General features: G+C 45.2%; 1 protein-coding gene across 1 annotated transcript in view; it reads right to left on the minus strand.

Annotated features, from left to right (window-relative positions):
* TCP11L1 (t-complex 11 like 1) overlaps positions 1 to 9,266 on the minus strand; it is a 32,755-nt gene extending 23,489 nt beyond the window's left edge. The window contains exons 1-2 of the mRNA XM_058160646.1: positions 8,803 to 9,266; positions 5,622 to 5,734 (exon numbers count right to left, since the gene is read on the minus strand). The gene's annotated coding sequence lies outside the window, so the exon portion shown is untranslated. The remainder of the gene's footprint in view (positions 1 to 5,621; positions 5,735 to 8,802) is intronic.
* Positions 9,267 to 10,648: the final 1,382 nt, after the last annotated feature.

Below are 10,648 nucleotides of genomic sequence, written 5' to 3' on the forward strand. Positions count from 1 at the left end.
ATCAAAAGTATATTTAAATTTTTGTGCATAACTATTGTCAAATAGATATTGGAAAATGGCACGTTACTTCCTATCCTCAAAATACTGATGTTTCAAGATAATACCTTCTCTGAATACCTATTAGCACATTTGTTTTGTTTACAATATTAGAGTCCCCTATAGGTAAAGACAGAATATTCAGAAAAATCATGCTAACTCACTGCAGATCCTGGCACAACGCAGCACTTAAAAAGGAGTAAAAGTAGTCTCCTAAACATCCTAACCATAACAGAGGTACAGAACTATTTTCAGAACCAAGACTGGTCTAGAGTTGGCCATCGCCAACTTGCCATAGTCATTTTGCCACAGCCAACTTATTACACGTTCAGTGTTTATGAGCACAGAATATATAGCTTTCCGAATCTTAATGCTGAGTGTCAACAGTATCTTTATTAATAATTATGGTCTGTTGTTTTAACTCAAAATGAAATCTGAACCCATGTTTTGAGGCATAAGTTTAGTTCTAATTTTCTTCTGGAGAAGCTTATATTTTTAGAATAAGGAAGTCCCTTATTCTAAACAGGCAACAGGAAAAAATCTCTTGTAAGATAAGGTTAGACTTTTAACAAACTACACATATAAGCTGAAATATAAATACTAAGATGCAGTATGGTGCAGGGTTTTAAAACTTGAAGTTAAAAGTAATCTAGTTCTAAAAATCTTTTAGAAATATTTTTGTTAAGTTTGGGTATTGACGAGGCAGGAGACCAGGTTAGTGACAACAGCTCTTTAATATAGTGTGACCCAGCAAAACTCTGGAGAAAAACCTCTCCTTATATACACTTCAGACTGAGGCTGCATCCAATCAGAGACGAGATATTTCCCGCCTAAAACTCCCGCCAAAACTTACAGTAATACATTACACTCCTTCCCTCCCAGAAGGCACTTTGCCCATATTTGCATACTACTTCTCTACGTAGTCCTGCAGGTACGTGGGGCGTCTCCTGACTCTCCCGGACCTGCGCAGTTCACTTTCTGGAGTTGAGTCGAGCGTGCCGGAGGGACTTTTCGTTCCTCTGAGCTCCTCCTCCCGCCATCCGCCCTGGATTATTCGCCGGCTCGGGCCTGCTGTCCTCTAGAGGGACCGGAGGGTGTCGCTGGACCTCGCCTGACTCAGATAAGTCTCTGTTTGGTTCTTTGCTTACGATTTCTGTTTGTTCTCGGCTCCAGTCAGCTGTGGGGTTAATTAAATCATAGTCAGGGCTGGTCTCGCCTAATTCTGCCTTATCGCTCACTCTATTTCTTAATTGATCTATGTGGCGTCGCCAGATTCGGCCATCGTCTAGCTCCACTAGATAGGATTTAGGGCCCGTTTGGTCTATGATTCTCCCCCTCCTCCAGCTAGGGCCGGCGCTGTAATTCCGAGCCCATACTGTGTCTCCTATGGCTATTTCTCTGAGTTTCTCCGGTTTAGTTCTGAACCCGTCTTGTATGTAGCTTGGGTGCAGCCGGTCTAGTGGGCATCTTAGCTTCCGCCCCATTAGCAGCTCGGCTGGGCTGCGGCCAGTGGCTACACAGGGGGTCCTATGTTGGACAGTTAGGAATGCGTCGATTTGTGACTGCCAATCCCCGGGGCTACTTCGTGACAGCGCCTCTTTCGCACTCCGAACAAATCGTTTAGCAAGGCCGTTCGACGCAGGGTGGAACGGCGCTGAGAGGGCATGTCGGATGCCCTCTTCGGCCAGGTACCCTTCAAATAATGCTGCGGTGAACTGTGGACGTTATCGGACACGATGGTGTCCGTAGCCCATGTGTGGCGAAAAGGTGTTTTAGGGCTGCAGTGACAGCTCCAGCGGTTGTGGATTTCATTAGATGATCTCCAGCCATTTGGAGAATGCATCCACCACAATTAGAAATGTTTGGCCGTGGAATGGGCCGGCAAAGTCAATATGTATGCGGGACCAAGGGCCTTGGGGTTTCTCCCACTCCAACACTGGGGCCGTGGGAGGTAAGGGTCTGGATTCCTGACAGACTTGGCATCGGCCTACCTTGTCACTGATTTCCCTGTCCATTTGGGGCCACCAGACATAGCTCCTCGCTAACCCTTCATCCTCACAATTCCTGGGTGACCCTCATGCAGGAGTTCCAGGACTTTTTTCCTTAGTTTTTCGGGACCACTACCCTATCCCCCCAGAGCAGGCACCCCCCTTGTACAGACAATTCCCCTTTTTTCTTTACAAACTCTTTAAAACGCTCCCCGCGCAGCGGGCCATCCCTTGAACCCATCCAATCACAGTTCTTAATACAACGTCCCGGTATGAGGCCCGAGCCACTTCCTGAGATGTGGCTGGGCCAGAGTCCAAAGAGTCAATTAGTAGAACGGGTGCGCCCGGGGTGGGGTCCTCGATTTTCCCTGGCAATGGGCATCTGCTCAGTGCGTCTGCATGCCCCAACTCCTTTCCAGGCCGATGTTGTAGTTTGTAGGAGTAGGCGGCCAGGAAAATAGTCCATCTGGTCAGTCTAGGTGAGAGTGCTACTGGCGTTGGGCGGTCGCCAGCCAGTAACCCCAATAGCGGTCTGTGATCCGTCACAATTTCAAAGTCTCGCCCAAAAACGTATTCGTGAAATTTCTTCACGCCTGACACTATTGCGAGAGCCTCCCTATCTAGTTGGCTGTAATTTCTCTCAGCCGGGGACATCGTTCGTGAATAGAACGCTATAGGGGCTTCAGTGCCGTTTGGGAGTCTGTGGCTAAGTACAGCTCCTACTCCATAGGGGGATGCATCGCAGACCAGTACTAACGGCAGCCTGCTACTGTACTGGACTAACAGGCTTTCGCTTGATAGCAAACTTTTACTGCCTCAAATGCTCTGTTTTCTGTCTTTCCCAAGACCAAACAGCGTTTTTCCTAACAACTTGTGCAACGGTTCTGCAACGGTTGCTTTGTTTCTTAAAAATACAGCATAAAAGTTTACCAGACCCAGGAAAGCCTGAGTTCTGTCTTGTTTTTGGGTGCTGGGGCTCTCTTTATCGCTTTGACCTTACTCTCGGTGGGGTGAATTCCATTCTTATCTATCCTATATCCCAAAATTCCACTGACTCGACCCCACCTGGCATTTTTGCTTTAACTTTCAGGCCGGCTGACCGAAAATGGCCAAAACTCTCCTCAGCCGCTCCCCAGTTCTTCCAAATTCTTCCCGATACCAACACGTCATCGAAATAGGGCACGACTCCTGGTAGCCCCTGTAGGAGTCGTTCCATCAGATTTTGAATAGCCCAGGGCTACGCCACCCCAAACTGTAACCGAGTGCATTTAAAGGCACCTCGGTGCGTAATAATGGTCTGGGCTTCAGCTGTGCTAGCATATACGGGTAGCTGCTGGTACGCTTGTGCCAAGTCTAATTTGGCGAAAACTTGTCCGTGCCCTAGTGAGTGCAATAAGTGTTGCACTACTGGAACTGGGTAGGCGCTCTTTTGCAATGCTTTGTTCAAGGTAGCCTTGTAATCAGCGCAAATTCTTATGGACCCGTCTGGTTTTACAGGGTGACGATTGGCGTCTCCCATTTGGCATGGTCAACTGGCACTAGTATCCCTGGCTGACTAATTTATCTAACTCTTTGTCGATTTTAGGTTTGAGTGCAAAGGAACCCTCCTTGCCTTTAACCTAATGGGAGCTATTTGGGGTCTAAATTGAAGGAGATAGGGGTCCCTTGTACTTGCCTAAACGGTCCTCGAATCGTCTGCGAATTCCTCCATTAGGGTGTTTTGCAGGTTGCATCCGGTCCGTGGACGCCAGTCACCCCATTCCCAACGCCGGAACCAGTCTAGCCCCAACAAGCTTGGCAAAGTTCCTTCGACTAACGTGATGGGCAGGGTCTTTTCGTATGTCCCGTACTTGACCTCGACGGTCGTTGTCCCTCGAACAGGGATGCGGTTGCCCTGGTAATCCTGCACCCGGGCCGTTGTTTCTGTAGCTTGCGCTTTGCGATGTGTGGCAAGGCTTTCACAAAAGTGTCCCAGGACATGATTGTGATAGCTGATCCTGTGTCTACTTCCAGTCGGCACGGTACGCCTTCAATCGTCGGGTTTGTGAAGATCTTTTCTTGATGCGGGTAGCTGCGTGGTCTATGGTAACAGTCATTCGGTTTGACTTCGCTCTTTCTTTCCTGGCCAATCGCTGGTCGCCTCGCCGATCTCGCGCTCTGATTGGCTGGTTTGAAATTTCGGCGGAATGTGGGTTTGCATCTCTGACTCAGAGCCGCTCTGATTGGACGATTTGAATTTTCGGCGGAGGAAGGGGTGCTCGGCAGACTTGAGCCAGGTGCCCTTCCTTTCACACCGCCGCAAATGGCGTCCCTGAACTTACATCTTTGGCGCTGATGTCGCCCGCAACTTCCGCATTCCTCCGGTCTTCCTTGTCGATTTTCCGTGTAGTGGACTTCTTCCTCCTCTTCGCTGGTTGACTCACGATAGGTTTCTTCGTGGTGGACTGTGCTCGGCTTTGCGCCCGCCATCGGCGTGAGTCGCTTTGTAAGGTGTCTGCTGCATGGTTGGACATCTCATGGGCTCTGGCTTCGTCCAGAGCGTTTGCCAATGTCAGGTTGCTCTTGGCTAGCAACCGTCTCCTCAAACGGATGTCTCTGACCCCCCGTATAAGTTGTTCCAGCAGCTCTTCGTCCAGATCGCGGTACTCCAATGCTTGGAGGCTTGTCTCAGGGCTGCCATGTAGTCGCTGATAGACTCGCCTTCTTGTTGCCCGCGCCCCCAAACTCGCACTGCCGAACGTATTTGGACGGGGCTGGTGCGTAGTGATTCTTCAGGAGGGTCTGAAGGGTCTGCCACGATACGGAGTGTAGCGGTGTTGGCTCCGCTAGGGCTTCTGCGACGGCGATGACTGCGGACCCACAGTGGCTTATGAAGTAAGCCCGTTTACGGTTGTCGGAGACTCCCTGTAGCTCGTTGGCCTCCAGGAAACTCTCGAAACGGGTCATATATATTCCCCATGTCTCCTGGGCAGGGTCAAACGGAGTGGGTGGCGTGTAGCCGGTCATCGCTGCATTCGCCGTCACCTTGCTGGGTTTGGGTCTCGTAGTGAGTTCAGCTCTGTTCTGGTGCTCTGCCTCAAAATCCCATCCTCGTCGCCAATGTTAAGTTTGGGTATTGACGAGGCAGGAGACCAGGTTAGTGACAACAGCTCTTTAATATAGTGTGACCCAGCAAAACTCTGGAGAAAAACCTCTCCTTATATACACTTCAGACTGAGGCTGCATCCAATCAGAGACGAGATATTTCCCGCCTAAAACTCCCGCCAAAACTTACAGTAATACATTACAATTTTAGTTCATTGTTTCAAAGATAAATTAGTCTTGTTGAAAGAAAGTCTTTTATAATCCAGGAATCAACGTCCCTGTAGCAAGCAGACATAAATCATGTGAATTATACTTCATTGAATCTCACACAGATAGTGGTCAACTGCATCATGAACAAAATATTAAAACTGATAAAGCTTGTTATTAATAAAATAAAATGTAATTAAAAAAGTTCTTTATTTCTACAATCAGCATCTGAATAAAAGTCAGATTACTGAAATCAATTTTCTATATCACTCCAGATCTCTGTTTGCCTTATAAATGAATACTTACTTTTCACTTGTAAAGTCCTTGTAATAGGTTATGAATAAGTATAGGTATAGGGAAAAAACCACGAAAACAAGATGATAATTTCAAGCCAGCAAAACCAAACAGGATCAAGACTTCTGTAAGACAGACATACCGAAATTATATTTTCTAAAAAAGACAAGTAAAGGTCAAAGCTGAAAGTATTAATAACAAACCGTTTCTCACAAATAGAGAATGCTAGACTTACTATAATGATTTGTAGGAATTTAAGACAGAAGCCATCAGCACCTTCTTTCCCCCTAATCATGCCACCAAAACGGATTACCAAAATGAATTATTAAAATAAACAAGGAGCAATGACTGGAAACTAAGGAGAGAACTATCCTAGAATTAAGGAGAAATTTTCTGACAGTTAGAACAATTAATCAGATTCAAACAGATTCAAAATCATCTTACCTAATTATAAAATGTTTCAATAAAATTTGGCTTAACACTCCTATCCCAAAGAAGTCTAATTCCTGAGATTGTTTGTTGCTAAATAGATTTGAAAGAATATTTATAAATACTCTTATTTATGCAATTAGAATAATCAAATTACCAAACTTGATCAATTTTTTTTTGAAATCAGATTTAACCTTATGGAAAGATCAAAAAATAATTATGTCAGCCATAATTACATGATTTAACTCCACCTCTCTACATGACTGCACATACAATATGTGTAAAAAGGGGTAGGGTTTATAGCTGCCATAGTGAATTTACTTTTTTTAAAAAAAAATAAACTTTCAATAAATTTTAGCGTTTCCCTCCTTTCCTCCAACATTTTTCCCTGCACACATCAAGCCTCAATCTAAGTCACAAAACATATACTGTACATCTGTCTTCAAAACCTTTCTCAGTGACAGAGTCACACAAAAACTATGAAAATACTTTTCCTTAGGGTTGCCAATGCTGATTCTCTATCAGGGTTTATAGCTTTTTATTTTAATAGTTAATGAAATCTAAGTTCTTCTATATATTACATTACATTATATTGTATGTATTAAATTGGTAAAAATAACTTAGTTTAAACTGACTGTATTTTTTGTTATCGTTTATGTGAAATCTGGGTTTTTTTGAGGGTGAACTCTTGGTTGGTATAGGAAACCTTGCTGGCAATGGATAAATAAATAGGTAAAAATAATTAAGTTTAAAACTCATTTATTGTGTTTGCTGTTATTTGGTTTTTTTATGTAGAATCTGTACGTGAATGTAAAATCTTGGGTTTTTGTTTTTTTTCAGGAACTCCACTATCAACCCTGTTTCTCATTTGTTCTTTCACAAGCCCAGGAACTAAGGTACACAAGAACTGGAGATAAAGAAGCAACATTTGAAAACTTTCCATTTTTGTATCCAAAGATGCCCAACCTCAACCTATTCCAGATTAATTTCCTCCTCCTTTGTTCCAGAGTAATGAGTCAGCCCAAATAGTGGGGAGCTGTAGAAAAGGAGCAGGAAAGGAAAACTTCCACTGCTGTCGAAACACATACCCTTAACATTAATCCAGCAGCATCTAAAAGAATAAGACCTCAATTGAGTATCTGGGAAATTCAACTAAGTCTGTACAGGAGCTGTATTTCCCATTTGTTCATAAAATAAATCCAAGCAATATGAGCACTACCCTTTCTTTAGTATTTACAATTTACAAAATTTTTTGTAAATTTACAATTTAAAAAAAAACAATTGCTACCAACCTGCCTTCCATTGAGGACCTGTATACTGCACGAATCAAGAAGAGGGCCGTGAAAATATTTACAGATCCCTCACATCCTGGACATAAACTGTTTCAACCCCTACCCTCAAAATGACGCTATAGAGCACTGCACACCAGAACAACTAGACACAAGAACAGTTTTTTCCCGAAGGCCATCACTCTGCTAAACAAATAATTCCATCAACACTGTCAGACTATTTACTGAATCTGCACTACTATTAATCGTTTCATAGTTCCCATCACCAATCTCTTTCCACTTATGACTGTATGACTATAACTTGTTGCTGGCAATCCTTATGATTTATATTGATATATTGACCATCAATTGTGTTGTAAATGTTGTACCTTGATGAACGTATGTTTTCTTTTATGTACACTGAGAGCATATGCACCAAGACAAATTCCTTGTGTGTCCAATCACACTTGGCCAATAAATTCTAAATTCTAAAAAATTTACAAACAGGAAGGCCAGGTTCCTACTCCTCTCAGGCATAACTGTACCTTGCAGCTGAATAAAACTCCCCCACCCCCCATCTTCTCCAGTTAAGACTAGGGCAGCGGGGGGGGGGGGGGAGGGGGGGGTTTACTCCAATGCAGTTATTTTTCTCCAATAAAGGAGAATATTTGTAGCTTAGGGTTGAAATGAGAGGGCGCTCTCTGAATTTACTCGTTTTCTTGCAGATGTTTCATCAGTAAACAGCCCAACCAAAGGATCTCTAAGACACCACACACACACACACACACAGGCAAAACGCCAGAATATAAACTGACAGCAAACAGCGCTCCTTACCAGCACTGATGAAGTTACCTAGTCAAGGGTAATGAAACACCTCCAAGAAAACGAGCAAGCCCAGAGAGCACCAAGGACCCCTCGGTTGTTTTTCTTCCAAGGCCAAGGCTATTCAATTCCTGCTTATACATACATACATACATATAATATCTATCTATCTATCTATCTATCTATCTATCTATCTATCTATCTATCTATCTATCTATCTATATACACAAACACACACACACACACACACATATATTATCTAATATGTACTCGACAAAATAAATAAAATAAAAAAACTGGGAAAGGGGTGGTGGCGGTGGGGGGGTGGTGGAAACACGGGCCTCTGGAAGAAGCCCTTGACCATCCCCGCTGCAGTGACTGGCGAATTAAATCGTTCTTCTCGCCGTCTGGGCTGCAGGGACAGGATGGTTTATTTAGGGTACCGCTTGACTCGCCGCCTCGAAGGGACTTGCACCCCGGCTAAGCCTGAATCTGACGCTGCTCCCGGCCTTTCCCTTTCCCAAAGCAACACGCCCTCCCCCCCTCCCCCGCACTCCTATAGCTACAGCTACCCAGCCCATTTAGTGCCGAGGGGGAGACGGAGACGGTCGGCAGGGTCGCCAGACCGAGGTCGCCCTCTTCCAACGCCCCCCCCCGTCTGCTTGCTTGCTTACCTGCGCGGGCGGCGTCAACTTTTGGCGACCCCGCTTGCGACCAGCTCCCAAACGAGGCGGGATAGAGAGCGGTAAGCCAAAGCAGGGCGCGGGGCCGGCAGCGCAGTACCAGCAGCAGCCACACGGGAGGCCAGACGCTGAGCTTCTTCGCGCTTCTCCTCACGGCCAACCTGGGGTCTGCAGCGGGGCGGAAGCGGCTGTCAGTCCGCCGCAGAGCTCAGCCATGTTAACGCCCCGCCTTAGGCGAAAGAGAGGGCGCGCGCGCGCAAGTCCTGATGGACAACAGCGAGAGGCGGCGGAAAGATGTTAGTGCGCGGGCGGCCTTGTTCTGGGACGGGGTAAAGCAAAAAAGTCTTTTCTGTGCAGAGCTCTCGGGAGGAAATCCCACCGGGTCTCCCCCGGAGCCCATTCCAGCAACCCCGGGCTCAGCATCCAGTTCCCCTTCCTCCTCCTCCCCCGCAACATGCATGTGTCTTTCTCTGGGCTGGGAGATACGCCTCGCAAGCAAAACAATAATCCCGCCTTCCCAAAACCCCCCGGGAATGGGAGAGTAGCACCATTATGACATCCCCCCCCTTTTTTTTTAATTAAGCCACTGATATATTTTTTTCAGCCAAGTGCTTTTGATTTTTAAATTGGGAGAAGAGAAAACATGGGGGAAATACTGCTAATGATGATGTATTAATAGTAATTAGGAGAGAAGCAACCTGGAATTAAGGAAAAACTTCCTAACGGTGAGGATCAGTGGAACAGCTTTGCCTTCAGAAATTGTGGGTGCTCCCTCACTGGAGGTTTTTAAGAAGAGAAATGGTATAGGGCAGGGGTCTCCCACTTTGGCCACTTTAAGCGTTGTGGACTTCAACTCCCAGAATTCCTCAGCCAGCTAAGCTCAATTCTGGGAGTTGAAGTCCACAACTCTTAAAGTGACCAAGGTTTGAGACCCGTGGTATAGGGTTTCCTGCTTGAGCTGGGGGTTGGACTAGAAGACCTCTAAGGTCCCTTCCAGCTCTATTTTGATTGACTGATCATAAAGGGGGTGGCTGATTCTTTTAATAATCCTGTGAAGCAGGTTATTGGTAAATGCTAAGAAGAGATGAATAAATATAAAACACATGCAAGCAAACACAGTATAGTAGAATGCAAAGGAACTTTACAGTGCAGGATGTTCTTCTGTATATGCTGGCTAGTATTTCTGCAAGCAATTGCAAGGCAAATGCAAACACACAGAGTAATGAAAAAAACATGTTTATCTTTGTAAAGTACAGGTGGTCTTCCATTTACATTTGTTTAATGACTGCTCTACATTACAATGGCACTGAAGAAAGTGGCTTATGGCCAGTTCTCACACTTCTAACTGTTGCAGCATCTCCAGAGTCACATGATCAAACTGGGTGCTTGGCAACCGGCATGTATTTACAATGGTTGCAGCATCCCTATGCCCTGGATGATTGTTTGCAACCTTGCTAGGGAGCATCTGACAAGCAAAGTCAATGGAGGAAGCCAAATTTGTTTAATGATCATGATTAACTTAACTATAGTTATTTGCTTAACAATGAAGGCAAAAAAGGTCATGAAATGGGATGTGACTCACTTAACAAGTGTCTTGCTTAGCCATGGAAATTTGGGGCTCAATTGTGCTCATAAATTGAGGACTTCCTGTACTTACAAATAAACACAGTACTATAATGAAAAAGAAAAGCAATCACAGTCCTCAAGGCAACAGCACCCAACAAAAGCTGCAACAAGAGGTTCACTTTTCACTTCTCTGGTCCTCCGCGCAGCAGCAAGAAGTTGTGGGGGGAAAATTGTGCCAGCTGCAAAGTCACCAGATCTTGTTTGGTCACGT

The sequence above is a fragment of the Ahaetulla prasina genome, chromosome 1, assembly GCF_028640845.1.
Source record: "Ahaetulla prasina isolate Xishuangbanna chromosome 1, ASM2864084v1, whole genome shotgun sequence".
Taxonomy (NCBI): Eukaryota; Metazoa; Chordata; class Lepidosauria; order Squamata; family Colubridae; genus Ahaetulla; species Ahaetulla prasina.